Below are 16,720 nucleotides of genomic sequence, written 5' to 3'. Positions count from 1 at the left end.
AGCCAGACATCATAAAATAAAATAAAGCAATTGAAATAAATAAAATAGATAAAACCCAAAAAGAATTCAGGATGAACAGCTGGAATCTTGAATCTTGCAGGAAGAGAAATCTAATCTATGAAAGCATTAAAATCCTAAGTCTAAAACTGAAAAATATGAGAAGAGGAGAAAAAGAGGTGAAGAGAGGTAAAAAGATGTGTCTAATAGGTCAGGGAAAGGACCTATATATAAGCACAGGAGATAAATACAGTGTAGAACTCGAAAATACTGATAAAATCTGAAAATCCCGAAAATTCCCGAAAATTCGGAAATTCCCGTCGGACACTATTCACTTATGCGCGCGACTTTCTTGTTTTGGCCACATCTTTCTCGTCCGAACTCGGATTTGCTAACCGTTTGCGCCTACGAACTCGTATCGAGACGAACTACAACTTTCATTAAGACCAACAGTACAAATTCGAACTCCATATTTTTGTAAAATTCATCAAAGTACGAGCAAGTAACATGTATTTCACAAGATAAAGCAATTTAATCATAAAACAACTACCAAACACTGAATTTCCTATAAAATTAACATCATAAGAACATTAAAAACCATGGAAACATGAGTGTTATCAACTCCCCCAAACTTAACCCATTATTCGTCCTCGAATAATGAGAAGAACACAATCAATAACACAAATGGGTAAGAAATCTAGCTCATCGATGCCTCCGAAAGTTAAAGAATGATAGAATTCTCAAATCCTCAATAATTAAGCACAAAATTCACCAATAAACACAACCTATACCAAAATCAACCTTGACATTCCAAACAATTGAATCTCACAAGGTATGTGTATCACTCAACTCTCAATTTGATGGAATAAATAGGACGTGTATGCTCTCATCGATTTCAATGCAATGCAGATCACTTACCATAAGCTTGCCAATCGTCTACAATCTCCATCGCTAAAAGTGTGCCAGGACTAAGATCAAAAAGGTCTTTTTCTTTGGGTTATAATGTAGGGACATTGGTTAAGGTAGGGAAATATAGGCTACGTGACTCAAAATAATTAAGAACACCCACACCTTATAACTTCACAAATCAAGTATTGAATAAATTTCATCTTCCACCCAACTATATCACCATAATCAGCACAACTCAAGGGATTTAATCATCACCATACAAAACTAAACACTCTTTTATGCTCTCCATTTATTTCCAACAAACAAAGTCGACTTTCAAACAAATATCTCAATATACACTCGACTTTAACACATTTTCTCTTATCTTTTTTTTTTCTTTTTTTCTTTTTCTTGAACAATTTTTTTTTTCTTTCCACAACTTTTCTAGAGCTCATAAAAGTAAATAGTAACACAAAATCATCCCTTCTTTTTCACAACCCACTATGAATATTCACCACACAAAGATTCCCATATATAATACATCACCCCCTATCATCCAGCTAAAGAATAAAAGCTAAATAGGCTCAAAGTGGATAACAAAGGATAATTTTTTTTCAAGGACAGTGTTCGGGATAATAATGTGGCTAACAAAAGATGGCCTAAAATCATCTCATAATCCTGGGCACAACAGCAACCTCGACACAGAAACCATGGCAAGTTCTAGAAGATCACCACATGCATGACAAAACTCACAACAAAGAATAAACTGTGTATGATAAACAATTATGGCTCAAAATCTCACAGGTTTATTCAACGTCTAAAAGTCAAGGTCAAAATCACTCTAGAATTATGCAAATTAGTTCCAATTATGCTTAAATCATCAAAGAAAAATCAAATTCCAATTTTTTTTTCACAGAAATCATCATTGGCATCTCACCAGAAATCTAATGGAGGATAAAACAAAAACAAAAACACACACCACCAACCAAGCAGGATAAAACAATAAAGCTAACAAAAAGATAAAAGTGATACACATATCTACTCTCACCACCCCCCTCTCCCAAACTTATTACAGAACATAAGTTCGAAAATAAGTTTGGAGGGATGATGATATATGTGTCACTACTCACAGAAAAACATGCTCCATGATGGTGGTATGAACAAGGCGCGAGTTCCCGCATCTTCCAAGCTCAACACTGTACTAAAACCCCAAACAAAACAAAGAAACCAAAAGAAACAAAACGAAACTAAAAGAAAGGAAAACAAAACAAAGAAAAACAGTTGAGTTACCTCCCAACAAGTGCTTAATTTAACGTCTAGAGCTCGACGATACCTCATGGCTCATCCTATCCCCACACGGTGGAAAGCAATGAGAGGCATCAAAAGAAGATAAACTTTTAAATCCGATAACACCTCTGAAAAGGTAAGCCAACCAATCGCACAAGTAACAATAAAGCTATCGGGATCATCCTGCTTTAAAGAGATCTCCATGAACTTGGTCCTCTTTTCATCAGTATTTGGCATGGCCAAGTAGCAGGTGAATGGAACAACAAGCTTGTACTCGGGTCTGGGAGGAGCAGGAATAGAAACATGCTCTATAGCAGCAGAAATATGAGGGATGCTAAAATCCTCATTTGGAATAGAGGGCTCATCAACTGCTATTTTCTCAATCTCCTCATCTTTCTCCTCGGCATCCTGCAACTTTGAATATAACTGATGTTGTGCACGCCTGTCCGATTCTTCGAGCAATCTTTCCAGATCTTCCACTATACGCCTATACTCTGAGGGACACATCAGTCAAACATCAGGAGCCATGAAATAAAAAAATAAAAAATAAATAAGAGCCTGAAATAATGCCTAAGTCCTGTCAGAAATATTAAAGTAAATTCTACACAGTCCCCGGCAACGGCGCCAAAAAGTTGATCACTATTTTTATAGCAACAAAAACTGCAACTAAACAGTGTAATCGTAGCACAGAAACAGCAAGTCGAGTATCGTATCCACAGGGACTATTATAACGAATCACTCTAAGTAATCCCGAGTAACTCTAGTAGTATTCAGGCAAACTCCCATGAGAACGAAGAACAAAACTAAAATCCAAACAAAATAAAATAAAACATGATAAAAACTCAAATAATAAAACAAACTCTGACCCTAGAGATGTACTATTGTTAATTAAACACATGTATTCAACCTATTGATTCAATTACCAATTTAATCCAACCCTGATGAAAGATCACTATATTATTCACAAGCTTCTCTAACGAACACCTATGAACGTAGATTAATTTACCCCTTTTCACATTCAAGACTCCAAGGAATAAATTAACTCCAAATAGCACACAAAGAATAGCTTCCTATAGCTTCACCTGTCGCATTCAAGAACTCAAGGCTGACACTATATCATGCATTCCTGAATCGGCTGAACAATTATCGCATTCAAGACTCAAACTGAATAGCTAGACATGTAAATTATTGATCAAGTAATTCACAAGAAAACAGGCACCAGGAATCATGAATCACAAGTTGGAAGGCAAATTGATATCAATAAATCAAACACACATATTAAATCAACTTTGTACAAACCCTAGGTTCAGATAAAAGAACTAGCCAGACATCATAAAATAAAATAAAGCAATTGAAATAAATAAAATAGATAAAACCCAAAAAGAATTCAGGATGAACAGCTGGAATCTTGAATCTTGCAGGAAGAGAAATCTAATCTATGAAAGCATTAAAATCCTAAGTCTAAAACTGAAAAATATGAGAAGAGGAGAAAAAGAGGTGAAGAGAGGTAAAAAGATGTGTCTAATAGGTCAGGGAAAGGACCTATATATAAGCACAGGAGATAAATACAGTGTAGAACTCGAAAATACTGATAAAATCTGAAAATCCCGAAAATTCCCGAAAATTCGGAAATTCCCGTCGGACACTATTCACTTATGCGCGCGACTTTCTTGTTTTGGCCACATCTTTCTCGTCCGAACTCGGATTTGCTAACCGTTTGCGCCTACGAACTCGTATCGAGACGAACTACAACTTTCATTAAGACCAACAGTACAAATTCGAACTCCATATTTTTGTAAAATTCATCAAAGTACGAGCAAGTAACATGTATTTCACAAGATAAAGCAATTTAATCACAAAACAACTACCAAACACTGAATTTCCTATAAAATTAACATCATAAGAACATTAAAAACCATGGAAACATGAGTGTTATCAGTGTCTCAGTTGTGAATTATAGTTTTAGATCTTTAATTCACAACCGCAATAATAGTGATTGTGAATCCAAACATCAAAACTCAAATTCACAACAGTTTGATGTATTCTGTTGTGAATTAGTGTCTTCGGTTGTGAATTCCCTGTTTCAATTACTAATATCTGAATTTTATGTTTTAATTTACAATTTTTTATATTAATTATATTTTATTATACAGATGAGTCGACCTAAGATTATTATACATTATGGTGGTGAATGGATGAATGACAAGTATCTTGGAGGACAAAGAAAGTTCCACTTAATTCCTCATGATGATTTGAAGTATTCGAGCTTGATTAGTCATATTCATTTGCTAGTTACAGATGATACGAGTTCTGTGTGTTATCTATTGAGTTCTATTGTTGCTGCACCTGATAGAGATAACATTGTAATGAATGTTATGAATTATTTAGATTTGCAGTATGTTATTGATACTTCTGAGGTTCCCAAAGTATTTGTGACTGTTTCACCTCGTTTGTTGGCTGGACCTGTTGTTGGAGATGATTTTGCCGATGATAATCTGTATGAAAATATTGATGATATTGATTTATACTTTGATGATGGTGATGAGGTTTTTGATGATCAGGATAGTCTTGATGACTTGGATGATGATTTACAGCATGATGTTCCCCCTATTGTTAGAAGTTGACATATAGTTTCAACTGTCATCTTCTTCTTTTGGTAATGATGGTTTGGATGATCAGAATATTAGTGTTGATACTGGCACTAAGCACCAATGGATTATCACAGGTGCATTGGATCAAGCTTTGTTGCATGTCGATGGAGCTGTTGATGTTGAGTTGTATTCTCGGAATTCTTTATCTGTTGGATCTACTTATATGGTCAAAGATAGTATGATTATTGCATTGAGTTTGTATCACTTGAAGAATCGAGTTAAATTTGTTGTTAGTAGGTCATGCACTAGCAGATTTAATGCTAATTGCAAGTATCCAGATGAGTGCCAATTTCTTATGCGTGCGACGGCTTCAGGTGCAGTATGGAGGGTGATCAAGTGGATTGCATCCCACACTTGTCAGATGGATTTTCGCCACCATGGTCCACATACTATTTTTTCAAAGATTATTGGTGCTTTTTTGCGCCAATATTGATGCACAATGGTGCAATTTTGAAGCCTAAGAAGTAAGATTACTCAATGTGTGGATTTATAATCAATTAACCTTTAAAATAATAGCTGCTCTCTTTGTTTAGAAGCACAAACAACTAATACATGAAAGCGATTACTTTTTAGCCCACGTTTGGTTGAGTATTGTTAGAGGTTGGAAAGGAATTCAATTAATTGAATCCATTATTTATTGTTTGGTTTGGGTAATGAGTTAACCATTACCTTTACTTAAGGGTAACTCAATCATCCAATTTGTTATCCCTCAAAATAGAGGGGAAACAAAGGAAAGAGAATCACTTACTAATGGTTTCTTTCCATTGTTAAACCAAACACTCAATAAAAATACTCCTTTATTTGATTCCAATTCCATTCTCTTTCCATTTTTCTACTTGAACCAAACAAGCACTTAGAATATATTACTCCCTTCATTTTTTATATAATAAGTTCTTAGTCATAAAATATTAAATATTGGTATTGTTGAACGTTATCTCATTCTTCCTGTAGTTATTAATTTAATAAATATACATCCCTTCATATACTCTATGCACCCATATATATATATATATATGCTTTGAAAATAAATATGGATTGTTGAAAAGAGAAAAATTATAATGAAATGATAGAGAAATCACCTACATATAAGTGAAATATCTTATAAAAAAACGACGAGTATTTATTCTATTCTATGAGCAAACACTGTTTGCGTAGTTTAGGAGTGGGTTATGGAGCGATTCGTCCTCGGAGTTTTTTTCAAGTTACTTGCTTGTCACCCCTTTTTTAATTTATAGGCTTGCAATTAATACGCATAGCTCTGCTTTGATTTTAATTCACAGAAAATATTCATTTACGTAATGCTTGCAATAATATTGTTTTGGGATGGTCGACTCGGGAGCCTCAATTGCCACGATCATCTGTCCCACTATTTTGTGTGTACACCATGTACCACTTTTAATTTATTATAATTTTTAATTATATTTTCTTCAGCTTTAATTTATTATACTTTAATATTATAAAAAAAATAATTAACAAGGGTTCACTCATTCAATTAGGGTTTATAATTTTTTTATATTTATTCGAATTAACAATTGATTAATAATTGATTATTTGGATTCATTAATTTAAAGTTAGGGTATATAATTTTTTAAAATTTCAATTTTTAGTTATAAATATTAATTAAAGTTCATAATATAATAATATTTTTATTTTTATAAAAATAATTATAAAATAGATAAATTAAGAATGATACACACAAAATAGTGGGACAAATGATCCCATCTGATCAATTGCTTGGTGTGGTGATGCTATTGAGATAGCCTATAGTCATGCTTGGATCAACACGTACGTTGATTCCTCCGCGTTTTAGAGCTACATGGAAATTTACTATACGTTCAGATATATGAACTTATTATATGCGTGTGCGTCACACATTTTTGGAGAAGCTAATATGCTTGCTCATGTATTTTGAATTATTACTTCGTTGCTTTTTTCTTTTATGCAGGATCATTACTTCATTCTCATGACATCAATTCTTAATTTTTTTTACCTACTTGGTGTTTAAGATTTTCCTATTTTAATTTTGTATTTTTCTATCAAAGTCGATTTTTGAATTTGCAAACGGTCCATTCCCAAAAAAATTAAAATTTCTTTTTTATTATTTTTATATAACCTTTCTCTCTCCCATAAATATTATAGACATGGGTTTTGTTAGTTTGTTTTCGCTGTGGAGTGTGGATAGTTCAAGCTCGAAAGTTCATGAATGCATCAAGTTAATTCATGTGGGCCTACAATTTTAAGAAAATAAATACACCCATCGTATTATTTAAATATCCGTTCATAAAAAGTAGTAATATAATAATTATTTTATTTGGGTATGAACAATCAAAGTTAGACCTAATACGATACATCTATACTATAAAAAAAATGAATCAGTCAAGTTGCAATCTTTTTTAAATAATAATTTTATAAAGGGAATTTAAGAACAAGTAAGAACGAAAAAAATGATTGTATGTTAGTTCAAACTTGATTAAAATATACACAATTTCATCGTTGGATTCAACTATATATTTGATTGCGTCAAAAATAAGGAAATCTTCAACATCGCCGAACAAATATTCCACCAACGCAGTCAATACTTAGTAATTAAATAATTCACACCGCAAATTCAAACAAAAAAGAAAGAGAAGTACAACAATGAAGAACACCAATTCACACAATCAATGAATTTTATTCCAGATGAAAAGTGCTATATATAATCAACAGATCATGTTCATGTTCATAACAAAACACCACATGAGATTAATATACTTGAAAAAAAAAATTAAAAAAAACAATCAACGTTTTGTAGTTTTCTGATACTTTTCTTTGATCCACTGAAATCCCACAGATGTCCCTTCCTTGACCTTCTTGACGCCGGTGGTGGCTGCCGATTTCGTCTTCTCCCCCACCTTCTTCCCATACGCGGCGGCGCCGCCACTCTTCTTCTTCTCCGGCATGGGATCCGACGCCGTGTCCCACTGATCTGCCCACGAGCCACCGTCCATTCTTAGAGAGAGAGAGAGAGAGAGAGAATGATATGTGGAGTTATTGATATCAACGAAAAATGAGTGAAATTTGGCAAATAAAGATATTGAGGAGATTATGTAGTAATATAGGGAGAATTAGGATTTGGTGTAACCGCGAAGGCTTGCAAAGGCAATGTGTATCCATGCATTTTGTATTAAAGAGTCAACGCTTATTACATTTGCAAGGACTAAACTGCCCCTCTTATTTAATGGAGATGTGGATACTAATAATGTCGCATTAGGCTAATGCGATGTATATATTGGTAATATGAGACGATCACAATAACAAGTGAATACTTTTATTTGGAATAGAAATATGACGGAAATCTATAATGAAAAAAGAATCTTCTAGAAATAATTTATGATAAACTATACCGTGCTTATCGTATGACTAAATAAACTTCGCACGTGTAAAATATAAATAAATATTGTTTCAAAAATAAGATTTATACGTCATTGTTTTATACTAGTATTTTTGTTTATTGTTTTATATATTATTTTTATAAATACTAAATACATTTAGTTTAATAAAAAAATTAATACAATTTAGATTTAGATTAAGAGAATTATATATTGAGATATCTTAAAAAAAGAATAAAAAATTATTTAAGTCAGATATGCGAGTACAATTTATGCATCACTTCTATTCTACTTCATTCGTCCACGATAAGTGCGGTCTTTTTGTTATTTTCGTTCATCCATAATAAATGTAATTTTCCATTTTAGACATGTACCTTTATATTTTATCTCATTCATTCACAATATTTATAAAAAAATACATCAAAAAAATTATTTATTATTATCTAATAAATAAATTTAATAGGACCATTTCTCGACTTTATACATATATATCTCTTAATATTTTTTTTTTAATTTATAATTTTTCATCTACACCACACTCATCGTGGACGGAGAGCATATACATAGGGATGTCAATCCAGCACGAAATCCGTGGGCTGGCCCGATTAACCCGCCAATCCGAGAGGATTAGGGCTGAAAATTACAATCCGATTAGCCCGACACCCGATAGGGTCGGCCCGAGGACTGACCCGAAAATAATGTGTTCGCTTGATTAGATGAATTTTTTTTCGTTATTTGATTTTCAACTTCATTACTTTGCTTATAAAAATTAGTATAATAAAATATTTTTTTCCAAAAGTTTGTGAAATGTATATTTATTCAATATAAGAAGTTACACTTATCATTTCACTTCTCTGTATTTTTCATCCAATACTTAACATAAGAAATTTAGATGTGACAATTAAAAAAATAATACTCTCTCTGTCCCACTTGAAATGTCTTGTTTTCCTTTTTGGGTTGTCCCACTTCAAATGTTCTGTTTCATTTTTGGGAAAAAATAAGGGATAATAAGTGTCTAATTAACTTACTAATTTAGTCTTAATTAATTTAAACCCTAATCTCTTAAGCCCAATTTATTTCAACCCAAAGGAGGAAATGATTTCCACTCTCTCCCTGCCCTAAATCGACGACACCTCTTCTCTCTCACCGCGCCGCCCCGTGTTCTCAAACTGCCGGTCCGCGCCGCCATCTGTTCACCATCATGCACGGAGGTTCACTGAACCCTAACCCATTCGATTCAGTCAGATCGCCGGAGGTTGCCAAACACCTCGTCAGACCGCCCTCTGCTCACCATCACGCATGGAAGTCCTCTGCTAAAATGATGAGGAAGCATCTGAAGCTGTTGTTCGAGGATCCAATTCCGGTCGTCAAAGCTGTGGAATCAGAATATCCACCGGAGACGCCGACCCGTGTAATCCATGGGGAGTCCATGCTAAGGATTTTAATCCCTGTCTTCTTCGAAATCCCTAACTGCTATGGTGGCTATAAAGAGATTCCCTTTGTGTGTGCTGAAATTTCAATTGAGCCCTCCGTTTGTAAAGACGATACGATGAGTTCGTTAGAAGAGCTTTCATATCTGCCATCTATGCCATTTTTGGACTATAATCCCAGTAATTTCCCAGTAAGCACAGATGATGTGTATCAAGATGTACGAGCATTCATGTCACGAAAGAAGTTGTTGCTGAAATTGGTGATTTATAAACCATATTCTTCTTGCTACATTTTGTTATTGATTGTGAATATTTTTTCTGTGGTTCAATTCTAGCAATTGATTGTGGGAGGAAATAATTGTGGCTGAAATGATGATTATTTGCTCATGCTTGTTTTCGTGATATGTATCAGTGATTCGATTAGGTATGAGATGCATTTGTCGTGTGTATATGTTGAGTATGGTGGCTGAATTTGGTGTGTGTTTAAGTGGAGTATGTGGCTGATTGAATGTAGTTACAATCATAAATCCATTAAAAAAATAGTGAGTTTACAATCATAAATGCATTAAAAAATAGTGAAGCTACACCTTAAATGTACACAACCCTTGTTTCATAGACATAAACATAGCAAAATGTGCACATAACCCCTAAACATCTAGTGATAATGACTTTTCAGAATAAAAAACATAGCAAAATATGCACACAGCCCCTTTTAATTCTGCCTGGACAATCCCTAAGTCATGCATTAGCTTTTTCATTCCCTCCGTGTATCCAGCTGATTCAAATATGCTATGCAGTCCCTTACTAAATCTTCCGAAACTTCTTAATCTATGGGAAGCCTTCCTTCTCGGATTAGGGTACCTTTATTCATATAGGGAATCTTATAGCAATTTTAACCCCTAACTTTCATGATCTCCACCATACAACCTTGCAAACTTAGGAATATATTGTTCAAGGTTGTTGGTGATAACTCTTCAAAAGACTTTATCACTGCATTCACCAATTCATCCACTGAGTATGTTGCTGTTTCTATTTGAATTGATTGAATTGCTCGAAACCAGCCTAAATCGTTCACATTAATATCTGGAGAGTTCGGTGGTTGTTGTGCTAATCTGATGTTAAAGTCGTCTGATTGTGCAGCTGCTTTGAAATCAATGTCATCGTCTTTGATATGCAGTTTTGCATTGTCTTGTTAAATGATGATGTTTTTATTTACACAGGCTGGCCATTTAGCCTTGATGGCTAGAATCATCTGTCATAACATAGAAGGGAACATAAACTGAAATGCTACATATCTGTCATTGAATCTTATATGCTGCATAATCTGGCAGAAACTAAAATGATACATAATCTGGCAGAAAATGAAATGATACATAATCTTGCATAAACTGAAATGATACATTAAATCTTACAGTTACAATGCATAAACATTGATGTAAATGTTACCTCATTGATAAAGCAGCTCTTCATAACTTGTTTGTTGATTGATTCTATTGGTTTTATTTCTAGTGTCCCTGCTGGTCGATTTTTGTTTGATCGTTTGATGTGTGGATGAAAAAATGCCAATCTTCCCATAAAAAATTAGAGTTCCATCACTTGCATACATAGGTCGACATACGACACACATAAACATGACCTTATCTATAAATTTTTTGTTCTTGCATGTTCGGTGTGGATCCGCCTCCCCTGGAGTCATATAAAACCTGTGCGTACCTTTGGTTATATAAAACCATTTCTCGTTTATGTGAATCGTGTTATGCATGCTTCTAAATTTGATAGAATTGACAAGTCTATTCACTTCTAGTGCATCTAGAGAAAACCTTAGCCTCAACAATTTGTTAGGAGTTGTTAGGTCAGGCTTAATCGCGCTGGTATGAGTCCTGATCAGCTCTTGTTTCACCCATATTTCCACTGTGCTTTTGCTACAATTGATGCCCCTTGCTAATCTTCTAATGGTACCTCTCTTGAATAGCTCCAAACTTGAGATTAATTCCACATCAATGTGAACTCTTTTGTTTTTTTTCATAGTGAACTTACCACTTTGTAGGTGTATGACTTGACCTTCACTTTTTGCTTCTTTGCCGCAGCCCAAAGTCGACTAATTATTCTTGGTGATGCTCCAAAGCGAGTCGCAACTGCCGTGATCTTCCCTCTCAACGGTTTACCATCAATGCTATTTTGAAGAAGAAATGTGTTGGTTGTAAGAATATTGGCTGTATTTATTGTTTTTCTGAACTGGAAGGACCGCCAAATTTATTGTGAAATGGAATGACCGCCAAAATATTTTGAGTTAATGCTGCCATTTGTTTAATTGATTCCACTGCCAAAATTTTAACATTCTGTTCCTTGTTAACTGCTTTAAATAAATGTTGTCATTTGTTTAATTCATTCCACCGCCAACATTGTTTAATTGATTCCACCACCAAATTTGAGTTAATGTTGCCATTTGTTTAAATGCAACCATCATTGCTATTTTAGAAAAGTTGACTTTCAACTTTAAATAATGAAATACTTTATTGTTGGACCCACTCAATTTTTAACTTTACACAACACCACTTAATACTTTAATTAACATGCTCCTAAATAACCGTGCCAAAAAGAAACAAGACATTTCATTTGGGACGGAGGGAGTACTTATTTAATAAAAATATTGCATCTTTATATCTCTAAGACTTGCATATTAGTTATTATGCAATTCGATGTAGAAATATTACTTATTTATGTGTGTATATTTATTTATTACACATATAATATTGTCAAAAGGAATATATTAGTTAATTTTTTTTGTATAAATTTTCTGGCCCGATTAGCCCAATTGGCTAGCCTGAAACCCGAACATTTAGAAATTTCTAACTTGAAAAAAATTTCAACTTGATTAGCCCACACCCAAATGACCCATAACTCGATAGGGCTAGTCCGAAATTCGATGGATTGACTCGATTGACATCCCTACATATACATATTTAAATTTGAAAATTAAATCCTAGCATGTGGTACTGCCTTCCTGTCATGTACATATAACTAAATTAGTACATGTGGTTAGGTGAAGGAGGTGTGGAGTAGCTCGAGGTTTTGGGAGATTATCAAGTGTAGAGGCTAAAATCTACAATTGAAGTTGACGTCTGCACGTCCGGATAGATTGGGCACTAGCAACCTGTCAACACAAGAACACGTAAGAGCCCTAGGTTGAGCACCGGGTGGGGGTGTCGACCGTAGAGCCTCCGACGCTCAAGTCAGTAACGGAATAGCAAAGTGGAATGACAAATAGATTGAAATAAGAGAGGAAGACAGGCTGGAATGCGTGGTTATTCCAGGCTGTAGGCGGCGTCGGAGGGTGGAAACGGTGACGGTGTGTTATGATAATGGAATGTGGGAGACGGAGATAGGCCAAGTTGGCTGTATCCGATTTGGAAGAGTATTCAGCCTGGCGGCGGAGTAGAGAGAGAGTTCAAGAAGTAGAGAGCAAGTAGAATTTCGTCGTGTCCTTTGTAACCTAGTCAGTCTGTCTATATAAAGGGCAGCCAGCCGCTAGGGTTTTACAAGCTGACCTTATCCGTCCACGCTTTCCACTTCCAAGTTGTTGCGATTTGGACGGGATCATAAAGATTCATCCTTTGACTGTGTCAGCTTGGCGAAAGATATTTTTTAGGGTTGATGGCTAGGTCATGTGACTTCGTCAACAAGGTGGGCGGTAACCCTTGGGCCGGATGTGATACCTCCAGCCTGGTTATCGATTCAAGTTGATCTATAGCTTCTTGGGCTAGATGGACCAATATGCTTGACTGACTGGGCCTCTTAGGGCCGTGCCAGATTGGCGAGCTAACTTGATGGGTTTGGGCCAAGTGCGATTTATCCAACCGGACTATTGAGACAAGTTGGACTTGAAATTTGTCGGGCTGGATTGACCGGGCTGTTTAGCTCATTGGTCCAACTTGAAAGATTAATTGGGTTGGATTGACCAGGTTGCTTGGCTTGCTGAGCCAGCCTGGAGTGCTGATTGGATACGGGTCATGTTGACGAATTTTGCCCACTACAGTTAGCCCCCCACTCTACAATTAGAATTTTCTAATTGGAGAGTCATTATAGCTATTCCGTAGAGGTGAATGTCTCGGAACGTCGGGTTGTCTCAGTTGGTATAACCAATCGGTTTGTAGAAAAATTCACGTCAGTCTTTCAAAATGATGTTTCACGTCAGTCTTTCAAAGTAGACGGCGTGGACAAGTTCGGATTTTTAAATGCCAGCTTGTAAATATGTGAGTCAAGTTGGATCGGTTTGCCAACGTGGGATTTGGTACTTCATAAGCTTGGAGTGATTGATCAATTTTGAAGTTTTTTTTTTTTCTTCGAAATACAGCTTGTAGAGCTTTGGAGCGCTTCACCAGCTTGGGGGTTTCTTTTCCCATTGTTCTATTGAAATTTGGAGCTTGATAATTTGAAATAGGTGAATATCTTCCAGCTTGGATTTTTTTTTTAGACGGCCCCAGCTTGGCTCATTGTCGACATAACTATTTGCTCCAGCCTGTAAGCAATCCGTTGAATTCAATTTTCCAATGGGCTGATTCCAGCTTGGCTCGCGAAAAGAGGAGGGACGATTCAAATAGGCTATGTTCCAGCCTGGCTCGTTTGTCAAAATGATTTGTTGCTCCAGCTTGGAGTTTCGAATTAGGTGAATTTTTAAACTACTCCAGGCTGACCCATTTGTCGAAAATTTATTGTATTTGAACAAGGCCAGGCTGGACTTTGATTTCGTTTGGTTGTCCAAGTTGGAATCGACTGATATTAGTCAACTTGTCATTTGCGTTTGACTTGGGCGAGTTGTGTCCCACCTTGGAGTGCTAACTGATTATATAGTTTCATGCAACATGTCGACTTGGGAGTATTTTTACCAATCAAAATCTTCTAATTGTAGAGTTGTTGGCTCTGAATTGTCCAAACATAATAATTGAAGTCGAAGCAAGTTAGAATTCATTAGATTTGGGTCGTACTGATTTCTACCAATTGTGGCTATCTCGTTGATTGTTCCAAGCTGGGTGGTTCCTTTGACTGGATGGCTAGAGATCAAAGGTCTTGGACTCTATGTTGTGATGATGATTTCTTCCTTATAGATCCAGGTTGACGTTGTCCGTGTAGGTGAGTCATCATTAGCAGCTTGTATCTCGCAGGCTGAGACATGTAGATTTGAGGTTGGTGGCTGCACTCCGGAGAGTTGCCTACATACCTCTTGCGAGGATCAAGCCAAATGTAGTTCTTGGGTCGGACTGAGCTCCGTAGAGCCATGCTCCATAGAGTTGCCTACATACCCTTTGACGGGATCAAGTCCGATGTAGTTCCGACTTGGCCTGGGTAAAATTGTTAGTAACAGTGTGGAAAAAATTATAAACTTAACGAAAAAAATAAATAATCGAATGGAAAGTTTAGAAATGATAAGACCGAAGATGGATGGCGTTCCAGCTGTTGCTGATGTCGCGCCCATCTTTGTCCTGCAGCTTGTAAGCGCCATTGCCGAACACCTTGGTGATCAAGTATGGACCTTCCCAAGTTGGACCCAGCTTGCAAGCTCCGATCTCCTTGGTGTTTTGGAATACACGTCGGAGTAACCAATCGCCCAGCTTGAACGTCCGAGTGCGAACATGCCGGTTGTAGTGTCTGGCGACACTCTGCTGGTAGGATGCAAGCCGTAGTCTTGCCGTATCTCTATTTTCATCCAGTGTGTCTGCTTGGTGAAGATCGGTGATGGCTGTATTGATCTTCCTCCCACTTGATTTGTGCCCATGCCTTGGCGAGGACATCTTCCATTGTTCTACAAGGGTATTTGGTGAGGTCTTTGTAGAGGTCCGAGTTGGGCAGGAGACCCTTTCGAAAGGCAGTGATCGCTGTCTGGGTGCTGCAATTTGTAATGGACACCTTCTCCTTGTTAAATCGACTTATGTAGTCTCGAAGGGACTCGTCACATCGTTGGATCACGGCGTAAAGATCCTCTGATATCTTTTCAAGTTTCCTGCTACTAGCATATTGCTGCACAAATATATCGGTTAGTTGAACAAAACTTGAAATAGAATAATTGGGAAGGTGAGTGTACCACTGGAGGGCCGGTCCTGTCAAACTAGAACCGAACCCCTTACACATGCAGGCCTGCCTCAATTCACGAGAAATTGCTGCAGTGAACATCCGTTGCTTGTATTGAGCTATGTGGTCGATCGGATCCGTTGTTCCATCAAACATTTGCATGATTGGAAAGTTGAACTTGACGGGCATTTCAACTAGAGCAATTTCATCCACAAACGGCGAGTCGGCGTAGCAATTCTCTGAGCTTTTGTGGATGGGTGCCGGGACACCAGGAATTCGCTGGATCAGGGCCTCTATTTCGGCCAACTTTCTTGCCAGGACCTCGTCTCTGATTGCATACGGGCCAATCGCGGTTGGTTGGGCGAATTCATTCCCAAACAACTGTTCTTGGGCGATCCCCCTCTGACTGGGTCCGTCCGCCTGTTGATTGGGTTGGCTTGGCGCGACCGCCAGGTTGGGCCCCAGTATAGTAGGTTGTGTGCCTCCTACGACGGCATTGCTCATTGCTATGCCCGGGGTGGTGAAGTTGGTTCGGGCGAGTTGTCCTCCGATGGTGGTTGTTCCATCCTGTCGGAGTGTTCCTGCATTCAAAGTAGCACGACCTGGATCAGTCAGGTTACTAACGACATTGTGGTTTCTTACCGAAGATGACGGATCCGTCATGAGATGGTTGGATCTGTCCTTGTGAGTGATCGGTGTATCTCCCAGGGGTTGCATGGAAGACACTTGGGATCGGAAGCCGGGAGTTTCGATGATCTCGATAGGCTCCATGGCTTCGAGAAGGTCATACAAGTTGGCGTTCTCCTTTTCCAACTTCTTGCACCTCTCCCGTTCCTGATTCATCTGTTCAGTCAGTGCGGCGATCTGGGCGGCTAGGTCAGCCTGAGTAGTTTGAGCAACCACGTGGGGTGCATCAGGAGTTTCAGATCTGTCGCGACCGTCAGACATGATTGATGCTTGTAGAGATATACGGAAAGTGCGTTGATTAGCTTGATTGCTAGGGCCCCACGGTGGGCGCCAAATTGTAGAGGCT

This window comes from Salvia miltiorrhiza, chromosome 4, assembly GCF_028751815.1.
Source record: "Salvia miltiorrhiza cultivar Shanhuang (shh) chromosome 4, IMPLAD_Smil_shh, whole genome shotgun sequence".
NCBI classification, from domain to species: Eukaryota; Viridiplantae; Streptophyta; class Magnoliopsida; order Lamiales; family Lamiaceae; genus Salvia; species Salvia miltiorrhiza.
The sequence above is the reverse complement of the archived record's forward strand: the minus strand, read 5'-3'. Positions refer to the sequence as shown.